Genomic DNA, 23,141 nt, shown 5'->3' on the forward strand with positions numbered 1-23,141 from the left:
AGGGGCTCAACCCTGAGCCTGACCTCAGAGCTGCACATGGCAGCCCAGTTCTGCCATCACCCCAGGACCCTGAGGTCCTGCCCCCTCCTCACTGATGGGGACTCAGAGCAGACTCGGCTCCCCATCTTCTAGTCCTGCTGGCCTGAGGGCTCCCTGTCACCCCTGTGCACCTCCGTAGCCTTCCACCATGCTGGACACCCGCCTGCCGTGAGCTCGGCCAGAAGGACCTTGGGGACCAGGTTTCTCCCCCACATCATCTTGCTTCAAGGGAAGACCTGAGCCTCAAAGAACACAGTACTCCTGCCTTTTGCAAGCTTTATTCTGCATTGACTTGGCCCTGATGCCTGCTGAGAACCAACTGGGGCTGCTGGCAGGCAGAAGGCAGCCCTGAGCACCCGCCTTGCCCATCACACTCCTCTCTTCGACAACAGGGCCATCCCGGCTGCTCTGTTCAACTCCATCCCGAACAGGACCCATGGTGTGGCCAACAGGAGAAGCTGCAGGGGCGTGAGCCCCCAAGGTGCAGTGGGGCCCACTCCGTGGCATTTACATGGGTCTGGATTTGGGACCTGGCCATGCAAATGTGCCATCTGGTCCACTGCAAAACTGAGTTCTGGTTCCAGGCTCAGGACTGGAAGTTATGCCACATCAGCCCACATCAGTACAGCAAATTGTGGCAGTGCCTACCACTCAGTCCTCCATCAGCAAGTGCAGTCACGGGCCTGTTCACCATGGGCGCCCACAGACACCCCTGGGTCACAGACCCTGCACACACAGATGCTCTCACTGGAAATAGAACCCAAAGTCTCCGGTAAACCCCCTGAGAATGGAAGCCAGTTCCCCTCTAAGAACTTTCTGGAAGCCGAGCAGGGAGAAGCTGGCAGGATGGGAACAAGTTTCCTTTCCTGGGGAACAGGTTTTTTGGGTGGGCGAAGTCACAGACCCCCAGACTCGAGCATGCTCTGAGTGGGCGATTCTAGAAGGTCAGAGTGAGCCAAGAGCACTGCAGGCAGGGCACCTCTGCTGGTCCTAGGCCCACAGGTCTGCAGGAGGGAGGTGGGAAGGGTAGAGAAGATGTGGAGGGGGTGATAGGGGTGGTGGGGGGCATAGCCAGCTGCCACTTGTTTACCTGCTCACCAGCACGCAGGCCTCTGCTTCAGAGCCCTGAGATCACTTGGAAAGTCGGGGTGACATGGGGTTGGGGGAGGATATGTGTGTGTGGTAGGGGGCTGTGTCGAACCCCAGCCTAAGCACAGCCTCCTGGACAGCCCTGTTACAAGGGGAGGTCAAGAAGTTGGGACCCACACGCACCCAATTGCACACACAGATATACAGTCCACACCGACCCACACTCACATATGAACCCACAAAGACTCACACATATGGACACACACACGAACCTACACTCACAACTCACTCCATACATTGACCCCCACTCTGCATGGACCCACTACACACTGACACACCTACTTTAACTTTTAGGGGTTATTTCTGTCCACACCTGGCAGTGCTCAGGGGACCAGATGGGGCATCAGGAATGGAAACCAAGTGTCCCCTGAAAGGCAAGTGCCCTCCAGGCTGTCCTGTCCCTCCGGTCCTGCCCTGCCAAATCACCACCCAGGGCCCTCCCAGGTTCCTTCAGACACCTGAGCCCCACTGCCCGCAGACCCCAGACCCACCCATCCATCAGGGCTGGAGAAACAGTACAGGGTCAGTAGGTTTGCCTTGTACACACTTACCCGGGATTCGGGCTCATCTCCACACGCTCACACTTTGGAGCACCACCAGGGGTCACTCCTGAGCCAGAGCTAGAAATAGCCCTTGAGCATCAAGGGAGGGGGGGGGGGGGCTTTCCATAAAAAAACAACCTCCAGTCCCCTGATGGATGGTACAGGGTTAAGGTACCTGGATCCCTGGAGTGATCTCTGAGCACATCTAGTTCGGCTCCCAAACCCAAACCAATCCCACCCCCACAAAAAAAGACTCTGCTCATTTTAAAAACAGAAAAAAAGCCCCCTTAGATGTGCACAATGTTTTCACCCACTGCATCTCAGAGTCTTTAGAAAACGAAAAATGAAAGACAAAGAAACAGTACACAGGGTCGCTGGGCAGACTTAATGTGGTGAGGAGGGTCACCCCGATACCTCACAGTTCCCAGAGCACCTCCCCACAGTCTAAGCACCACTGTGTGACCCCAAAGCAAAAAGAGAGAAACCAGAGGTAGGGCATTTGCCTTGTTCACAGTCAATCCAGGACAGATGATGGTTTGAATCCCAGCATCCCATATGGTCCTTCATGCCTACCAGGAGCGATTTCTAACGTACCCCCTGAGCACCACCGGGTATGACCCAAAAACCACAAATAAAACCCCAAAACAAAACAGAAAAGCTAATCCAGAGCTGGACACATGCTCAGGGGTGCTGGTTTCCATACCCACTCAGCACTACGAGCTCCAGAAAGGGTTTCAGCAGGGGCTCTGAGCAGCCAGCCCCCCGCTGCACCCCCAAACCCCAGCCAATGCTGCCCCGAGGGCCCCACAAGTCCTTACCTGCTTCTAGAAATCAGCGGCAGGAATCAGCAGGAGCGGGACTGTCCGGGCGGGTAGTGAAGGGACAGAGGCAGGCGCGGCCCTATGGGGAGGGGACTGAGGTCACGGGCGGAGCTGGCACTGCACCCGGCCCCTGCCCAGGTCCAGAAAGACCTGTGTGTCCGGCCGTCCCCAACACGGGAGGTGCTGAGGCAGCTGTGCTTCTGTCTGGGCTGTGCCCGATGGAAGTTTCTGGCCAAAGCAGGTCACGCACATCCGCCCCTGCGGTTGTCAGCAGGAGCCGGAGCCTGGCTCAGCGGCCCGCCCCCGCCCGCCCCTGCCAGGTGACAGACAGACAGACGGACATGCCGGGCCCTGCAGCTGCCCCGGGGCTCACGGGCACTGAAGCGTGTTTGCCTGGGCAGCGACCACACTGGCATTCGGGAATACACACTCGCCCGAGCTCAAGCGCGAAGCTCCCAGCTGCTCCTGCCCTCAATACCCGTCCCAACGCCACCCGCCTTCTCAGTCTCCCCTGGAGTCTCTGTCTCTCCAGACACACCTGGGGGGCAGCACCAGGGAATTGTGCCCAACCAGCCAGCCAGCCATTAACCGTCACTGCAGGGTAGTGACCCTGGAGCCCTACTTTCCGGTGGATTTTGGGGTCCCTGGAAGAGTGTCTGCCTGACATGCTTGAGGCTTCAAGTTTAATCCCCAGCTCCACACGAATGCCCCCATCAGCCCAAGGGTCACTGGGAGTGACCTCTGCTCCCCCCCAACACATTGGGGGAGGTGCTCCCACATAAAAACTAAGTCAAGGCTGCCACCAAGTCAGCTGTGGGAGTGGGGTCCAGGGACAGTCCAGTGAGAAACTGGTCTGAACGTGCTGTAGGGCTCTGGGGGGCTCTGGGCTTTTCTGTCCCCTCCCTCTCTTCTTCCGTTCTTTACTCTTAGCTGTTTCTCCACACAGCGACTTCCAAGGTCTTCTGGTCCCACCACATTAACCTGCACCCCCAAACTGCTCCCAGGGGGGATAGGCCTGGAGATCAATCAGCTGTTCCCACCTCCAGGGCTCAAAGTGCCTGAAATGCCATGGAGCCCCGCGGAGTCCCTGTGCCCTGGCCCCCAAAGGAGATCAAAGTGCCTGGCTGGCTTCTGAGGGCACACGAGCCCCAAGGCACCTCTGGTTGTGGGGCCCAAGAGGAGCCCCCAAATTTGTGGGGGGGCTACTCAGGGATTTCATTTGCCACCCAGGGTGACAAGGAAAGAAACAGAGGCTCCAGCTGGGGCCTCAGTGCCAGCTGTAGGCACCGCCCTGCCGGGCATCGTTCTGGGGTGCCAGAAGGAATTCTGGTCCTGCATCTCCCTTCTGGTGGCTTCAGAGGCGGCAGGCTCTCCCGCACTTGCTGCAGACCCTGCACCCCAGAACCCAGGGCAGCACTGAGCCCCGACTCCACAGTGAGTCTAGACTAAGAAGGCCACAGACTTCACCACCACTCAGATAGCGGCGAGAGGCTCTAGGGGGCGAGGCCGGCTCGGGGAGAACGGGAGGGGCACTAGGACATTCAACAAATGGGACAACCCACAAACAGAGGAAACACTCCAAAAATGCAGATGCTCCACAAATGGGGAAACACTCTGTAAGCATGGTGACACCCCACAAACAAGGGGACACCTCATAAATGGGGAAACACCCTACAAGCATGGGGATACCCTGCAAATGGGAGGCACCACAGGTACTAGCCATTCCCAAACAGGTGCTCCTATACAAGGAGAAAGAAGGGTCTAGCCTGTACAGACAAGCACAGAGCCTTGAAGGATGAGTAGGAATTGGTGGGCAGGAAGAAGGGGAGAGGAGGAAGGGCCAGGCCCCGGCCCTAGGCTGGGGGATACAGGCCACCATGGAGGGGGGCAGGGGGCAGTGGAGAGCAGACTGAGCCCAGGCCATAGGAAGGGGAGCCCCGACACAATCCATTTGAGTTTGAAAAGGAAGAAACAAAACCAAAAAACATAACAAATAGGGCCCGGAGAGATAGCACAGCCGTGTTTGCCTTGCAAGCAGCCGATCCAGGACCAAAGGTGGTTGGTTTGAATCCCGGTGTCCCATATGGTCCCCCATGCCTGCCAGGAGCTATTTCTGAGCAGACAGCCAGGAGTAACCCCTGAGCAATGTCAGGTGTGGCCCAAAAACCAAAACCAAAACAAAACAAACAAAAAAAAACATAACAAATAAAGCCAGGCCAATCTCATTTCTGTCTGTGCGTTAGGTTCTGTATAGAAAAGGCATGCTGCGAAGTTATAGGTGGGAAGGGAAACCCAGCTGGAGCTGGCCAGGAGGGTAAAGTCATGGGTGGGGGTGACCCGCTGAACCACGGCCTGGAACAATAAGAGAAGATGAAGGGAACACTTCGGAGAGCAGGCTGCAGTTGAGCTGCAGGCATCACAGGGTAGTATGAGGAAGGAGGGTTGGGGACACAGGGTAAGGGACCCCAATTGGTCCCCAGCACTGCACAGGGCCCCCCAGCAATGCCACCGGGCAGAGTCAGGAATCAGCCCTGAGCAGTGCTGGTGTGACCTAAATACAGGAGCCAGCAAACAACATTCGTGCCTCCTCACTCTCAGGACAGCCCTGCAACCAGGCCTATTGGCACCCCATGGACACAACGGTGCGAGAAAGAGAGAAGGGCCCGGGGGTGTGGCAGCCGCTCAGCATCTCGGTCCACCTGTCCTGGTTGGTCACTGAGAGAAAGACATGGTGCCACTGTGGACCAGGTCGTGCTCAGGTGGGGGCTACCCCAGGCCCTGCCGATGAGGCCCCCAAAGCCCCTCCCTCCCCTTAGTGGTCCCCCCAACCCAATGAATGGGAGACACTGCGGTCCTGTGGGGAACTCTGCTTTTGTGTTCTGACCTCTCATCTGGCAGAGCAGGGCCTGACCTGGCCCTATTCCCCTACAAGGCAGGAGTTAGAAGGTTCTAGAAGGGGCCAGAGTGGTGGCGCAAGCTGTAGGGTGTTTGCTTTACACACACTAATCTAGAACGAACCTCGGTTTGATCCCCCAGCGTCCCATATGGATTCCTAAGCCAGGAGCGATTTCTGAGCACATAACCAGGAGTAATCCCCGGTGTGGCCCAAACCACAAAAAATAAATAAATAAAAATAAAAGTAGAGGATTCTAGAAATCAAGACCTGAGATGGCAGGAAGCAGCTTGCTTGGACTCATCAGGCTGGTTGTCCTGCCCGAGGCTAGGGCAGGATTCGGAATCCAGAGCATCGGGGCTGGGGATGTGAGTGCTGTGCTGTCAGGAGAGCACAGGTGAGGGGTGAAGGGGTGAGGTGATGGACACACTCAGGAATGGGGGTAATGCAGGCTGGCCTGAAGATCTGAAACAAGGCATCAATGCAGGCACCCCAACTGCTTTGGTTTGTTGGGTTTGGGTCTGAGGCCATACCTGGTGGTGCTCAGGGATCATCGGCAAAACTTGGGGACCCGATGGGGTGCCTGGGTTTGTCTGCACGCAAGGCAAGCTGCTTACCTGTTGTATTATCTCTCTGGCCTACAAACAAATTTAACTCACAGCCCCTTTTTCCTTTTTTGGGGGAGATGTCACACCCGGCAGCACTCAGGGGTTACTCTTGGCTCTATGCTCAGAAATTTCTCCTGGCAGGCTCAGGGGATCATATGGGATTTGAACCACAGTCCTTCTGCATCTAAGGCATACATCCTACCTCCATGCTATCTCTCTGGCCCCTCACAGCCCCCTTTTCTGATTAAACATCCCTCAGTGACTCCCCCAAGAACTCTGTTTTTAAGCCAACGATAGAAAGCACACACTGATATGTTCCATGGGTGACTCCAGAGGTGGAAGGCGATATCCGCACCCATTGATAAGGCCAGACTGCTCCAGTGATGTGAAAAATGGGGCGCGGTGTGGATGCCTGTGAGTGGCCCCGCGAGTGATGGCAGTGACTGCCCAGTGTCAGGCCAGAGTGGCCACCATGACTCACCAGTCTCAGCCACCCTGGCCCCGGGCCACACTTCCAGGTCCATTCGGGCAAAAACATGTCTAATGACAACCCCCTGGGAAGAAGATATGATGCCTGGCTTGAGGCAGCTGGGAGGAGAAAGGTACCCCCAGGCTACCAGCCTGGAACTCCTTCCTGCTCAGGGGAGCCAAGGCCCAGGCGGAAACCAACCCACGAGTCCCCAGTGTCAGAGTCTGGTCCACAGTGGTGATGCCCAGCACCTGGGAGGCTGGCAAAGGGCCTTCAGGGTTTACTCAGCCCCACTTCACAGCTGAGGCCACTGAGGCCCAGGCCAATAATGGCCCCTCCACAGGCCATGAACTGGATTTGGGTCCCTACCTTTCCCTCCAACACAGCCACCAAGATGACAGATGCACTATGGCTTCGGCTGACTCAGCCTGTCACAGAGCAAGGGAAGGCCCCAGGCCCACAGGACTGTCCATTAGAGACCAGGCCGGGGACTGGAGGACAGAAGGGCAGGTAAGACACTTGCCTGGCACACTGCCAGCCTGGTGCCAGTTCAATCCCTAGTACCACAAGTGGTCCCTTAAGTACCACCAGAGCCAGGAATAGCCCCTGAGCACTAGTAGGTATGGCCCAAGCACCCCTCAGCACCCCTATATTCTTTTTTTTTTTGGGGGGGGGAGCTACATCCAGTGACTCAGGGCTCCTGGTTCTGCGCTCAAAAATCGCTCCTGGCTTGGGGAATCATATGAAACACTGGGAGATCGAACCACAGTCTGTCCTAGGTTAGCTCGTGCTAAGCACGTCCTACTGCTGTGTCACTGCTCTGGCTCTGCTCCCCTACAAATATTCTATCAGGCATCATAATAAATAAACACAGGGCCAGAGGCACAGCACAGTGGAGAAGGCACTTGTTTTATATGTGGTCAACCTGGGTTCAATCCCCAGCATCCCATATGGGTCCTGGAGCCAGCCAGGAGTGATTCCTGAGTGCAGAGCCAGGAGGAACCACTGAGCATCACCAGGTGTGGCTCAAAAAAAAAAAAAAGCATAACAAAGGACTAGAGGAACCCAGATCAGAGAGGTCAGGTCACTCAACTCGGCCCGATAAGAGGCAAAGACTCACAGAAGTGATCAAGGGGGTGACACATAGAATCAGGCCTGCTGCCCTTTGAAAGACCCTCCACACCCTTGGGAGCAGCTGCACCCAAGATAAGTCCAAGTATGAGATGAGATGCACCTTTCCTGAAGCTAAAGGAGTGCCTGCTTTGCTTGGCCTTTGCAGCTGGGCCTGGGCTAGGCAAACAGGAAGGAACTGAAAGCTAGGAAGCCGGGTCTGGGCAGGCGTCATGAGCAGGAGGAAATGGCAGGTAGTGGCGGTTTTTTGCGCCCCCCCCCCCCCCAATAGGGGGGCAAGGGCAGGCGCAGGAAAGGCATCTCTGACCTCATTTAAAGAGATTCCGTTTGCACTTCCCAGAGACGCGCTGGAACCTGGTGCCTAGCCAAGCCTGCTTGTGAGCCCTCCCACTCCCAAGAACCAGCGCCTGAAATTCTGCCTCCAGTTTGGTTCTTCCTCCGGATCTTCTGAATATTGACCTTCAGGCCTTGGCGCAAGGGGAGGCCCTTGTCCCTTCATCCATGAGTGAAGGAAGGGCTGGAATCCTCCACTCACAAGTGACCCCCATTCTGGGGTTCTTTGTTTTGGTTTTTTGGGTTCCATCCCGGGGTGCTCAGGGGTTAGTTACCCTGGCTCTATGCTCAGAAATCGCTCCTGGCAGGCTCGGGGGACCATATGGGATGCCAGGAGTTAAACTCAGGTCCATCTCAGGTCAGCAACATGCAAGGCAAAGCCTTACCTCTGTGCTATCACTCTAGCCCCAGCTGGCTTGGGGTCTTACATCCTGTCTGCCCCTTGGGCTGAGTGCCCTGCAATGACAAAGACCATGATGCCAACTTTCTCTCCCACTTCTAGGTCACAGCTCCTTGAACCTCTGCCACTTGTGTATATTTCTTTGTGTACCACACTATACCCGGTGGTGCTCAGGGATGGGTCCTGGTGGGGATCCAGAGAACCATCTGGGGTGCCAGGACCAAACTAGGATTGTCTGCATATGAAACAAGTGCCCTGCCTGTTGTCCTATCACTCAGGCCTCATTGGGGAAATTGTGTGTGTGTGTGTGTGTGTGTGTGTGTGTGTGTGTGTGTGTGTGTGTGTGTGTGTGTGTGTGTCCTCATTGGGGAAATTTTTTACAAGACCTGGGCAAATAAAATAGATATAGAGGGGCCAGAGCAATAGCACAGTGTGTGTGGGGTGGAATGGTGTCTGCCCTGCACACTACCAAGCCAGGTTCGATCCTTGGCATCCCATAGGGTCCCCCAAGCCTGCCTGAAGTGATTTCTGAGTGCAGAGCCAGGAAGAACCCTGAATTAACTTTAATTTGAAAGGAGTTTGGGGGGGTCACACTGATGCTATTCAGCATGCTTGGGGGGTTGCTGCAGGTGGTGCATGGAGCTTAGTGGGAAGAACTTTGTATGTAAAGCTTGTGCAAAACCCCTGAGCTTGATCTCTGGCCTGATATTTATACATATGTTGGAGCCAGAGCCATAGCACAGCAGGAAGGGTGTTTGCCTTGCACACCACCAATCCAGGTTCGATCCTCAGCATCCCAAGTCCCCTGAACCTGCCGGGAGTAATTCCTGAGCACAGAACCAGAAATAACCCCTGAATGCCACTGTATGTAGCCTCCCCCACAAAAAAAAATAAATAAATAAAAAGTGAAATAAGGGGCCAGATTGATAGCACAATAGCAGGACATTTGTCTTGCACGCTGTTGACGCGAAATGAACTAGGGTTCCATCTCCAGCATCGCATATGGTCCCCCAAGCCTGACAGAAGTGATTTCTTTTATTCAGCAGCGGTCAAGGGCTACTCCTGGCTCTACTCTCAGAAATCGCTCCTGGCAGGCTCGGGGGACCCTATGGGATGCCAGGATTTGAACCACCGTCCTTCTGCATGCAAGGCAAATGCCCTACCCCCATGCTATCAGGAGTGATTTCTGAGCGCAGAGCCAGGAGTAACCTCTGAGCACCACTGGGTGTGGCCCCAAACCAAAAAAAAAAATAAAGAATAAAAAAGGAGACAAAATTTTTGTATAACTCCAAATTCAGCTACACAAGTGTGTCAAGTCATAGTTTAAATAACTATGGATCAGCCCCAGAGAGGCCCCCTCCAAAGAGCTGAAGTCCCCAGCCCCCAAAGAAAACTCAGAACATTTGCCAACAGGGCTCACAGCCAGAGCCAAGGTTCACAGGCTCAGATGCAAACGTGACACCACGCACTGTCAGCAGGGCTGCTCTTGCAGTCCACTGTTGCCCGTCCGTCCTGCTGAAAAGGGTCTCAAGTGGGTGTGGAAGGCGAGGGGCCCAGTGCTATTTCTCGGGAGCAGAGCCAGGACCCTCTTGGAGGGCCATGGACACGGGGTGCACGCACAGGGCTGGCTTTGTTCTTGGGTAGGCCGCTTCGTGGGAAACCAGCCTGGCCTTCTCCGTCCATCACAGTCCCCTGTCACAGCGATAGCTCAATGGACTAAGCCTGCCCTGCTGGGGCCCAGCCCCCGAATCCCAAGGCCGCCCCCCAAAACACCCCTTCTCAGGCTTCGGGCAGCAACTAGCAGGCAACCCCTATCCCAAAATGACCACCCAGCTGCCGGGCAGAAACCCAGGTACAAGTCTGAGTGAAACTGCCTCTAAACCAGAGTCTGTAGATAGGGGATCCTACCACCCAATGGGGGGGATTGTTCCCCCCCAGGGCGACTGTTTTTTTTGTTTGTTCGGGTCACACCCGGCAGCACTCAGGGGCTACTCCTGGCTCTACGCTTAGAAATTGCTCTTGGGGGCCGGGCGGTGGCGCTAGAGGTAAGGTGCCTGCCTTGCCTGCGCTAGCCTTGGACGGACCGCGGTTCGATCCCCCGGCATCCCATATGGTCCCCCAAGCCAGGAGCAACTTCTGAGTGCATAGCCAGGAGTAACCCCTGAGCGTTACCGGGTGTGGCCCAAAAAAAAAAAAAAAAGAAATTGCTCTTGGCAGGTTTGGGGGACCATATGAAATGCCAGGATTCGAACCACCGTCCTTCTGATTGCAAGGCAAATGTCCTGCCTCCATGCTATCTCTCGGCCAGGGTAATTGTTTTCAAGGGGCCACACCAGTGCTCAGGGCTTATTCCTAGCTCTGTGATCAGAGATCAATTCCTACGGAGCTTAAGGAACCATATTGGGTGCCATGTTGCTTTATTTTCGGGACACACAGCAGTGCTCAGGTCTTACTCTTAGCTCTGCGCTCAGGGATCTCTCCTGGCAGTGGTTGGGGGACAGTATGGGGTGCCAGGGATCGAACTCACGGTGCTATCACTCCAGCTCCTCATAGCCAGGCTGGCCATGTGCAAGCAAAGGCCTTAACTTTACAATATCTCCAGTTCCCCAGAGTCTTGGCAGGAATGATCCCTGAGCACAGAGCCAGGAGTAAGCCCAGAGCACCACTGGATATGCCTCCCCCCAAACAGGGGGACACTCCCTTTTAGGGTTACAGCCTCCACTCACAGGCTTCTACAGATGGGCTGTGCTAATTTGCATAACAATTCAGGTGCCTTTGTACCTGGGAAACAGCCAGGTGTTTCCTGCTGTGGCTGGTTCACCCCAGGATGACAGACCCATTGGTTTGGCTCAGTGTCTGACCCCTCTACCGGCAGCCTAGCCTCCCAGTCCCGGCCCTCCAGCCACCTCCCAAAATAATCCCAATAATCCTAGGAAGGAGGAAGGTTCCCTGGGAGGCTGTGGAGGCGTTTCCTTCCTCCCTCTGGGCTGAGCAAGATGATGATCAAATCAGAACTGCCTGGGCCACCCTGGGTCCAGCAGCCACATGCTTATCCCATTAGCCTGCTGCTGGGGGAAGGCACCTTGGTCCTGAGAGTTACAAGACAAGGAAAAGTGGAGCTGCTGTGGGAGGCTGGGGGGCGGGGAGGAGGGCTGGGCTCAGGCCTGGAGCAGAGACACGTCCACCAGGACCGTCGAGGGCCTCAGGACCCCAGGGAGGCCCCGGGTCCCCATGGTGTCATTGGCACAGACACCCCAACAAGGCGGGTCCAGATAACCCAGTTCCAGATCCTGTCACCCACTGGGAATGACGTCCCCATTACCAAAGCCATGAAGGCAGTAGTCACCGAGCCGGAAAGGGAGTAAAACCAGCCCAGAGGCAGGAACTCAGTGCGGCCGTGACTCAGGACAGGTCAGTGGGCTGCACTCAAGGATGTCAGGGCTGGACTCACGGGTCAGGCCTGCTGACAGCTGACCAGCTGGGTGTAGCAAAACAGCAAAACAGCCAAATATTTGAGGGGCCAGAGAGATAGCACAGCGGTAGGACATTTGCCTTGCACGTAGACAATTCCGGACTGATGGTGGTTCGAATCCAGCATCCCATATGGTCCCCTGAGCCTGCCAGGAGTGATTTCTGAGCAAAGAGCCAGGAGTAACCCCTGAGTGCTGCTGGGTGTGACACAAAAAAACAAAACACAAAAATAATAATAATTGATAAAGCCAAGTGTAAAGATTTTAGAAAAAAAAATATAAAGCAGAAAAAGACAATAATGGGTTGGGGCTGGAGTGATAAGCACAGAGGGGAGGGCATCTGCCTAGCACCAGGCAGACCTGGGTTTGATCCCTGGCATCACATATAATCCCCTGAGCCTGTCAGAATTGATTCCTGAGCACAAAGCAGAAATAATCCCTGATTGCTGCTGGATGTAGTCCCAAAATAAAAAAAATAAAAAATAAAAAAAACAGGGGAAAAAATTTAAAAAGAAAGGGCCAGAGAGATAGCACAGCAGTATGGTGTTTGCTTGCTGATCCAGCTAATTCAGGGCAGATACTGGTTCGAACCCTGGCATCCATATGGCCCCCCATGCCTACCAGGGGCTATTTCTGAAGGCAGAGCCTGCTGCTGGGTGTAACCCAAAAACCAAAATAAAAAAATTTTTTAAATTTATAATAATTTTTATTTTGACCAAAGTGGATTACATATCTTTCTTTTTTCTTTTTTCTTTTTTTGGTTTTTGGGTCACACCCGGCAGCACTCAGGGGTTACTCCTAGCTCTATGCTCAGAAATCACTCCTGGCAGGCTCAGGGGACCATATGGGACGCCAGGATTCGAACCACTGACCTTCTGCATGAAAAGCAAAAGCCTTACCTCCATGCTATCTCTCACAGCAATATTTTATGTACATAGTGACATTGAATCAGGGGAATTCCCACCACCATGGTTGTTCTTCCTCCACCCCTGTTCCCAGTATAAAAAAAGAAAATAATGGAAGAAGAAAAAAAATAAGAAACAAAGCCTGGAAGCTAGACAAGATCGGAGATCAGATTATAGCAAATGTGGAGCCGGAGCAATAACACAGTGGTAGGGCATTTGCCTTGCACACAGCCAATCTAGGATGGACCTTGGTTTAATCCCTAGTGTCCCATATGGTCCCTCGAGCCAGGAGCGATTTCTGAGTGCATAGCCAGGAGTAACCCCTAAGTGTCACTGGGTGTGGACCAAAATTAAAAAAAAAAATTATAGGGCCAGAGATATAGCATGGAGGTAAGGCGTTTGCCTCTCATGCAGAAGGTCAGTGGTTCGAATCCCGGAGTCCCATATGGTCCCCTGAGACTGCCAGGAGCAATTTCTGAGCGGAGAGCCAGGAGTAACCCCTGAGCACTGCCGGGTGTGACCCAAAAACAAAAAAAAAAATTATAGCAAATGAACCAACCTAGTTTCAATCCCTGGCACCCCATAGGGTCCCTGGAGACCTTCAGGACTGATTCCCGAGCACAGAGCCAAGAGTAAACCCTGGGCCCGGAGAGATAGCACAGCGGTGTTTGCCTTGCAAGCAGCCCATCCAGGACCAAAGGTGGTTGGTTCGAATCCCGGTGTCCCATATGGTCCCCCGGGCCTGCCAGGACCTATTTCTGAGCAGACAGCCAGGAGTGACCCCTGAGCACCGCTGGGTGTGGCCCAAAAACCAAAAACCAAAAACCAAAAAAAAAGAGTAAACCATGAGTCCTGCCCTCAAACCAACAAATAAATAAACTAAAATGACTGGCCTTAGGGTGTTTGCTGGGTGTGCCTTAGTTTAGTGCTTGGTCCTGGAGCTGCTGTGAGGAGGAAGTGAGTCCATGGAAGGGAGCATGTTGATGATACGTAGCATGCAGGGCCAGGACATGCCCGGGAGGAGCCCTGGGTTCCCCACACGTGCGCAGACATGAAGCTGGCATGCCCAGAAAAGGCCCTGGCAAGGCGTGCCCAAAGGCTCATGGCTGGTCTCCCTGGAGCTGGGCGCACAGCAGGGGGAGTAGAGGACTTGGTGGTTGGACCAACTACTCCCAGGGAAGCGGGCGGGTCCACAGAGGCCAATGTGAGTGAGGATAAGATGAGGAAGAGGATGAGGCTTTAGTCCAAAGCCAGGGCCCAGTCTCAGAGCTCTCTTCTCTGTCAGCTGTTGTCGGGAACAGCCAACGGCACATGTGGCTCTGGAGTGGAGAACGGTGCCAGCTATGGTACACGTATAGCAGGGTCTACTTTTTTTTTTTCCTTTTCTTTCTTTTGATTTTTGATATTTGGATCACACCTGAGGACGCTCAGGGGTTACTCCTGGCTCGGGGGATCATATGGGACACCAAGGATAAAACCCAGGTCTGTCCTGGGTCAGCCACCGGCAAAGCAAATGCCCTACCACTGTGCTATTGCTCTGGCTCCAGGGTCTGCTTTCTATACAACGCCCCCTCCCCAGAAAGCACCACCATCATCCCTGTTATCCCTCCCTTGATGCCATTGATGAGGCAGAAGCCCAGGTGTGCTGTGTGGCTGACGGGATGGAGGTTGTGGAGGGCATGCTGAGACTCTACCTTGGTGAGGGACTGGGGAGATGGTTGCCCAGAGACAAGAGGAGTCTACTGGAGCCGGCCCAGTGGTTGCTCCTGCCTGTTTTGGCTTTTTATCTTTTTTGGTTTGTTTGTTTTGGGGTTACACCTAGTGACATTCAGGGGTTACCCCTGACTCTGTGCTCAGGAATCACTCCTGGTGGTGCTCAGGGGATCCTATGGGATGCTGGGAAATGAAGCTGGGCTGGCCATGTGCGAGGTAAATGCCCTCCCCACTGTACTATTGCGATAGACCCTGTGCCCCCCTTTCTTTTATTTATTTTTTGTTTTTTGGGTCACACTCGGCGGTGTTCAGGGGTTACTCCTGGCTGTCTGCTCAGAAATAGCTCCCTGGCAGGCATGGGGGACCATATGGGACACCGGGATTCGAACCAACCACCTTTGGTCCTGGATCAGCTGCTTGCAAGGCAAACGCCGCTTTGCTATCTCTCCGGGCCCTCTTTTATTTTTGATTTTTGGGTCACACCCAGCAGTGCTCAGGGGTTCCTCCTGGCTCTACACTCAAAAATCGCTCCTGGCAGGCTCAGGGGACCATATGGGATGCCGGGATTCTTTTTTTTTTTTTTTTTTTTTTTTTGGTTTTTGGGCCACACCCGGTGACGCTCAGGGGTTACTCCTGGCTATGCGCTCAGAAGTCGCTCCTGGCTTGGGAGACCATATGGGACGCCGGGGGATCGAACCGCGGTCCGTCTCCTAGGCTAGCGCAGGTAAGGCTTACCTTACCTCCAGCGCCACCGCCCGGCCCCAAGGATGCCGGGATTCTAATCACCGTCCTTCTGCATGCAAGGCAAACACCTTACCTCCATGCTATCTCTCCGGCCCCTTTTTTACTTATTTATTTTCTGTGCCCTCTTTTCAAGTTTTCCATTTTCCTGTGCCAGACTCAGTGTTGCTTAGGGATACCTGCTCAGTGTCCCGGATCAACCCCAGTGGAGACTGGAGAATTTGGGAATGCAACCCTACCTTCGAAGTCTGCACTCTTGGAGTCTCATGCTGCAAGAGCCCACGCTCCGGCCCTTTGAGCTGGGGCCTGGACACCCTCCTTTATCAATATAACAGGACCTCAGAACTACCCTGTTCCCAGCTTCAACCCTCGTCAGCCTGGCTGCATCATTGAGCTGAAATATAACCCCCTTTTCCTTCCCACCCCTGCGGGAAACATAAAATTAACAAGCGGGAAACGGGACGTATATTCTGTCTCAGCCGAGGACGAGGACGAAAGGAACCTTGACAGGCCACAGGGCTGGACCCCAAGTGGCACCAGACATTGTGCAAAGCGGGGGTGGGGTCCGGGGGAGGGGCTGGGCAGGGTAACCTGCTGACCCATCTGACCCATCTTCTTGGAAACTAAGAGTTCCGGTTTACTCAGTGCCTTCATAGAAAGAACAGGGTGGGACCTCCACTGTAAATGGGGTCTGGACCCACTGGGTCCCCCTCACATCTCCAGCAGGAAACCTGTGGGATGAGCCCTCTGGGGAACCCTGGGTGGGAAGGAGCCCCCCAGGAAGTTGGTTTCCAGAGACACCCTTCTTTCTACCATCCTGTACTCCACACAGGAGGGAATGAAGCATGACCCTGACCTATGCAACAGAGGCACCCCACTTGATGTGGCCTGCGACCCCTGAACCAGAGCTACTTCCTCCTTAGTCGACATATGACTTAGGGAGTATGAATGAAGCTGATTTAGCTCCCTGGAGCTCAAGTGATATGGGGCTGGGGAGAATGCTCCCCAGAAAGGCTTCCAGTTCTGGGCCCAGAGTGATAGAACAATGGAGAGGGCACTTGCCTTACCCAAAAACAAAACAAACAAACAAACAAAAAAAACCCAAAGGGCCCAGCAATAACTCAGCCCAGGTAGGGTGTTTGCCTTGCAAAGTGGCCAACCTGTATTCAATCACTGGCATCCCATAGGGTCCCTCGAGCCTGACAGGAGTGATTTCTAAGCGCAGAGTCAGGAGTAACCACTGAGTGCTGCCAGATGTGGCCCCAAAACAACAAACAACAAACCCACAAAGAAATAGGAATAAGCGGGGCTAGAGATATAGTTTAAGAGATAGGGGCATTTGTCTTGCATGCAGAAGGATGGTGGTTCGAATCCCATATGATCCCATGGGCCTGCCAGGAGCGATTTCTGAGCGTAGAGCCAGGAGTATCCCCTAAGTGCTGCCGGGTGTGACCCACATACAAACAAACAAACAAATAAATAAAGAAGGATGATGGTTCGAATCCTGGTATCATCTTATGGTCCCCCGAGCCTGCCAGGAGCAATTTCTGAGTGTAGAACCAGGAGTAACCCCTGAGCGCTGCTGGGTGTGACCCAAAAAAAACAAAAACTGAAAAAAAAAAAAAAGAAATAGAAAGGCTTGCAGGTTGGGGCCTGGTGTTGAGTCCCCACAGCCAGCACCCAAAATGCAGAGCGACAAGGAGAAACACAGGCATGTTCACAGGCCCTGAAAGAGTTGATTTCAGGAGCAAGGCTGCCCCCTAGCACACAGGGCTAGAACCCAGAGTTCCGGGGGGCTATGTAACCCAGTAACTAAGTGTCAAGCTACCAGCCCACAGACTGGGCTGGATTCCTTGCTCCCTAAGGTTACCAAACAAAGTTCTAGAAGGATCAGGCCTACCAGGAAGAGCCCACTGGCACCATCTCCAGCCCTGCTAGGTAAAGACGTTCAGCAGAAAGGTCTCTCTAGGTTGGCTGCCAGGTGCCAACCTGCTTCTTGAGATGCCCATGGGAAGAGCAGTTTGTTTAGGGGCCACACCTGGTGGGGCTCAGGACTTACTTCTGGCTCTGCACTCAGGAATCCTTCCCGGTGGTGCTCAGAGGGGACCCTATGAGGTATCAGGGATTGAACCTGTGTCGGTGGCATGCACTCTCCGCTGTGCTATTGCTCATGAAATGCTTCCAAGAAGCCAAAATGCCCATCTAGGACAGATGGCCTCTATTGGGCACCACAGCCCGACACCCTACCCAAAAGCTTGAACACTCACCCAGCGCAATCTCTATGATAAAAGACACCTCCTAGGTCCCCAGCACTCAGGGTCACTCTGCTCCTGTGATCAACACTTGTTACCAACACAATCTCTCAGAGGAGGGTCAGCCAGAATGGACAGACGGACATAGGACTGAAGCGTTTCTGTGTTTCCCTTCATTTTAGCTTCTAGGAAACCATATGACGGGTGCAGGAAATGCTTCAAGGACTAGAGTCCAGACACTGTGTCCTGGGTTCAACCCCTACCCACCCCAACCCCCCAAATAAAGATCAAAACAGGGGGCCCGAAGAGATAGCAGAGCGGTGTTTGCCTTGCAAGCAGCCGATCCAGGACCTAAGGTGGTTGGTTCGAATCCCGGTATCCCACATGGTTCCCCGTGCCTGCCAGGAGCTATTTCTGAGCAGATAGCCAGGAGTAACCCCTGAGCACTGCTGGGTGTGGCCCCTCCCCCCAAAAAAAAGATCAAAACAGGGCCAGAGAGTAGGGACAGGAATAAGGCCCCCGCGAGGCAGGCAAGCAACCAATCCACTGCAAGCCCTCAGAAAGTGAACCATTGAACTACTTTCTGCCCAGCCATTTGTCAGGTCCTCTGTCAGGTCACAGCACACAACAAACATGCCAGCTTCAGAGTGTGGGAAAGTGAGGGAAGCTCTCCTGGCCTTGAGTCTACAAAGATTATAGAGGGGTTGAGAGATAGTACAGCAGGCAGGGTGCTCGCCAGGCCTGTGGCACTCTCCATGTGGTCTGCTGAGCTCTGCTAGGAATGTTCCTGAGCACAGAGTCAAGAGTAAGCCCTGAGCACTGTCAGGTGTAGCCCCAAACCCTCCCACAAAACAAAACAAAATAAAACAAAACCAAACCATTTCAAGCATGACAGGAAGGCTTCTGGACTTGATCCCCAGAACTGCAAAAAAATAAAATAATAAGGCCAGAGCAATAGCACAGCAAGCATGCAGCCAATCCAGAATAGACGGTGGTTTGAATCTTGGCGTCCCATATGGTCCCCCGTGGCTGCCAGGAGTGATTTCTAAGCACAGAGCCAGGAGTAACTCCTGAGCATCACCAGATGTGGCCCCAAAACCAAATAAATAAAATAAAATAAAATAAAAAAGTGAAGGAAAGCAACTTGGGAACGAAAGAAGGGTGTGGGGATCCAGCAGTGGCCCCCGCCCAAGGACAGCACTCCCTTCCCGCCCCAGCCTGTTGTCTTCACTTTTACAAGCTCCCGGAGGATCCGGCCATAATAGAGCTTTTTTTTTTTTTTTTTTTTTTTTTTTTTTTTTTTTTTTTTTTTGGTTTTTGGTTTTTGGGCCCACACCCTGTGACGCTCAGGGGTTACTCCCTGGCTATGCGCTCAGAAGTTGCTCCTGGCTTCTTGGGGGACCATATGGGACGCCGGGGGATCGAACCGCGGTCCGTCCCTAGGCTAAGCGCAGGCAAGGCAGGCACCTTACCTCCAGCGCCACCGCCCGGCCCCATAATAGAGCTTTAATCACCCAAGGGCAAGAGCAGTAGGGGTGGCCCCCGGGCGCCCTTTCATGAAAGAAGTTCAAAACACATCATCATCATCATCTCGGTTCAAACATCCTGACGCCCCTGGGAGCTATGAAGGGACGAGTATCATTATCCCCATTTACAGTTGGGGAAAGTAAGGCAGAGGGAAGTTAATTAGTTCGCCCAGGGTCAGATGAGAAGAGGAAGGGAGGGAAGGAGCGAGAGGAAGATTCCAGAAGTGGGAAGCTGGGAAGCTCCCACTGGCCAACCTGATGGGATCCCGGTGCTAGGGCTCACAGAGGCAGTTTCCTCTCTGCTGTCTGCCCAGCAGCTCCCTGGCACAGTGGGGTTCAGAGCCAGGCGCTTGGGTCTCACTCCTGCCTCTGCTTGTCTCCCACAAGTTACTCCACCTTTGCGGGCGTCACAGGAAACCCTACTGATGGGCCATGGCTCAGAAAGGACAGCAGGACTGGAGGAAACAAATGTCAACATTTGGGGACGGGCGGTGGCGCTAGAGGTAAGGTGCCTGCCTTGCCTGCGCTAGCCTTGGATGGACCGCGGTTCGATCCCCCGGTGTCCCATATGGTCCCCCAAGCCAGGAGCGACTTCTGAGCGCATAGCCAGGAGTAACCCCTGAGCATCACCGGGTGTGGCCCAAAAACCAACAAATGTCAACATTTGTCAAACATCCTTTGCACTCATTCTCTCTGTCTCTCTCTTTGCTTTTTTTTTTTTTTTTTTTTTTTTTTGGTTTTTGGTTTTTGGGCCACACCCGGCGGTGCTCAGGGGTTACTCCTGGCTGTCTGCTCAGAAATAGCTCCTGGCAGGCACGGGGGACCCTATGGGACACCGGGATTCGAACCAACCACCTTTGGTTCTGGATCGGCTGCTTGCAAGGCAAATGCCGCAGTGCTATCTCTCCGGGCCCTGTCTCTCTCTTTTCTGTCTCTGTCAGTCTGGCTGTCCGTCTATCTGTCTCTCCCTCTCAGTGAACCCAGACTGTCTCCTTCATGCAAAACATGCATGTGACCACTGAGTCACAGAGCCGACCCTCATCTTCCCAGTTCCTAAATGAGCCAAGCAAGACCTGGCTGGTTCTGTGGGAGAATGGGGCGTGAGCCTGCTCTGGCTTTCGTTCTGAGGAGTAATGCAGGCTGCAGGGACCGGCACTTCCCAGTCTGCCAATGAAATGCCCTGGAAGCTACTGGCGTCAGCAAGTCCTTGAGATTTCCACAGAGGCACGTCAGCCCTGGACATGCTGAGCCCCGTTTCCTGGGGAGTTTTCCTGAGCACCCCACGTCTGCTCAGCCCAGAGAATGACAGTCATGATGCTCCTGGCTGGCCGGGGGAGAACAGAGGAGGTTTTGTAGGGGGAAGTGAGCCCCCAAGCACTCACTTTGGAACACAGACTCAACAGAGACATGGTATTTGTGCGTTGGGGACTGTTGGTGAAAACATGCAGAACCTTTGGGGGGGCAAAGCCTCAAGGTTACTACTCCCAAGGCCCTATAACAGTGACTTCACCCCTGCAGAGGGTGCAAAGGGTTGTTGGCTGTCGGACCAGCTGGGCTCTGGTGCAGTGGGAAATGCAGCTCACGAGCAGCTGAGCACCCCAACCCCTTACCCCAGTCAAGACCCAGCTGCCCCTCACAGCTATCCCTCCCATCTCTGAAAAGACCCCCCCAAAGGAAACATTTCCCTGAAAAGGGGCGTGGTCAAGGGAGTCCAACAGGAAGAATTTGGGTTTCCTTCCACCTCAGTTACTGGATCTACACCAAGACCTGGATCTGTCACAGTGGGACCTGGGACAGACAAACGAACAGATAAAAGGAGCCACCAAGGGGTTGGAGAGGCTGAGCCAGGGTGGGGCTGTATGCCAAACATGGGGTACCTCTGTTCCATGCTCAGCACCCTAGAAAAGAGGAAGGGAGCAGGGGCCTAGCATGGTAGACGCCATCTTGAGGACCTCTGGACCCCGCTTTCCGAGGCAGACCAGCCATATTGGATCTCAGGAGTAGACTCCTGGGAAAAGCCTGAAGGAGGGTCCCCAACACCCCCAGCAAACAGGGGGACTGAGGGGCTGGGAGAAGAGAGAGCTGGGAGAGATAGTTATCAGGAAGCTTCTGGCACCTCCAGAGACCTGGTCCCTGCCTGCCCAAGTGTACCCCAGAATATGGCCTATCACCTCCCCAAGCACAGCAGGTAGGTAGCAAGCCCCACAGCCCACTGTGCACCCTGTCAGACTGTGTGTTCCTGTCATCAGCTGGCACTGAGGCCTGGATCCCCGACATCCCCTGAGCATAGATACCCAGTCAGTGATGCTGGAGTATGATGGAGTTGCCAGTGGAGACCTTGGGCCCTGGCTGCACCAGAGGCCTGTTCAGACTTGACTCCCAGGTGCCCCCATGAACTGGTGATCTGTTTTTGTGTTTGTTTTTTGGGCCACACCTTGGCGGTGCTCAGGGGTTCCTCCTGGCTCTCCGCTCAGAAATCTCCTCTGGCAGGCTCAGGGACCATATGGGATGCTAGAAATCGAACCTAGGTCCATCCCAGGGCAGCAGCTTGCAAGGCAAACACCCTGCCGCTATGCTATTGCTCTGGCCTTAGAACTGGTGATCTTGACTAGTGTGACCTGATCACTGCCCAGACCTGATGGGACTTGGGACACACAGGAGTCAGCTGTCAGAGGCCGCAGGTCACCCCCAACTAGACTTCGACTGGCGCTGCAGCCAGTACCAGATATTTGGGGCCACTGGCTTTGGAACTCAGGGCCATACACTCATGGCTAAGCCACGACCGGTGCTGTCCCCAGCCCCCTGGGAGAATCCAAAGCAACAAGAGGCCCCAGTGGGGTTCGCTGACCTGAGGTCAGTGGAAAAGGATCCGAACTAGGTCACAGAAAGCAGGGGAGCAAGTTCAAGAAAACTTAAGCAGAGACCTGTGTGCTGCAATGGGATGGACGTACATGAGCCACGGACAGACTCAGAGCAGATGGGAAGAAACTGAAAATGAAATTGGGGAGCTGAAAGGTAAAACAGGGGAAACTAGGGCCAGAGATGAAGCTGGGTAGGAGCATGTGTGAGGCCCGTGGGTTCAAATTTTGGAACTGCCAAAAAGAAAAAAATGAGTAAATTGCCCCAAAAGACCAGCAAGAGAAAGAAAGAGGGGCTGGAGCGATAGCATAGTGTTGACGGCATTTGCCTTGCACGTGGATGATCCCGGTTTGATCCCCAAGCATCCCATATGCCCCGCCCAGCCTGCCAAGACTACTTTCTTTCTTTCTTTCTTTCTTTCTTTCTTTTTTTTTTTGGGGTCACGCCTGGCAGTGCTCAGGGGTTACTTGGGGGACCATATGGGATGCTGGAATTCGAACCAAATGTTGTCCCCTGAGCCCCTCCAGGAATGATCCGTGAGTGCAGAGTCAGAAAAAAACAATACAAAACAAACCAATGAGCACCACCAGGTGTGGCCCATAAAACTAAATAAATAAAACATGAAGGTAGGATGGGCAGATAGCGCAAAGGACTAAAACAGGTGCTTTGCACCTTAGGAACCGCAGTTTCAATCAGCAGCACAGATGGTAGTCTGAGCGTCACTGGGTGTGGCCCCAACACAAACCAACAAAAAGCCTGTATATAACGTAAGAGCTATATGGGTAGAGCCAAGAAGAGTCACATTCCCACCACAGGGTTTGAAAGGAAGAAAGAGAAAAAGAGGCAGAGTTCTGGGGCTGGAGCGGTGGTGCAGAGTGGTAAGGCATCTGCCTTGCTGGTGCTAGCCTAGGAAGGACCACGGTTCAATCCCCCAGTGTCCAATAAGATACTCCAAGCCAGGAGGAGCAATTTCTGAGCGCATAGCCAGGAGTAACCCCTGAGCCAGGTACGGCTCAAAAACCAAAAAAAAAAAAAAAAGAAAAAGAAAAAGAGGCAGAGTTCTTTCTATGTTGTTTTTGGGGTATTTGGTTTTTGGACCACACCCAGCAATGCTCAGGGGTTATTCCTGGCTCTGCACTCAGAAATCCTCCTGGCTTAGGGAACCACATGGGATGTCGGGAATTAAACCCAGGTCAGTCCTGGGTCAGCGGAATGCAAGGCAAATGCCCTACTTCTGTGCTATCACTCTGCCCTGTTTTCTGTTTTGTTTTGGGGTCCATCCAGTGGCTA

At 53.8% G+C, this 23,141-nt stretch overlaps 2 protein-coding genes across 9 annotated transcripts in view; both read right to left on the reverse strand.

The window, feature by feature from the left end:
* The window catches only part of CLSTN1 (calsyntenin 1), an 833,174-nt gene that overhangs the window by 86,274 nt on the left and 723,759 nt on the right, over positions 1-23,141 (reverse strand). The gene's annotated exons all lie outside the window — the stretch shown is intronic.
* The window catches only part of CTNNBIP1 (catenin beta interacting protein 1), a 40,402-nt gene that overhangs the window by 8,713 nt on the left and 8,548 nt on the right, over positions 1-23,141 (reverse strand). The window contains exon 2 of the mRNA XM_049775405.1: positions 2,549-2,630. The gene's annotated coding sequence lies outside the window, so the exon portion shown is untranslated. The remainder of the gene's footprint in view (positions 1-2,548; positions 2,631-23,141) is intronic.

The sequence above is a fragment of the Suncus etruscus genome, chromosome 6, assembly GCF_024139225.1.
Source record: "Suncus etruscus isolate mSunEtr1 chromosome 6, mSunEtr1.pri.cur, whole genome shotgun sequence".
Lineage (NCBI taxonomy): Eukaryota > Metazoa > Chordata > Mammalia > Eulipotyphla > Soricidae > Suncus > Suncus etruscus.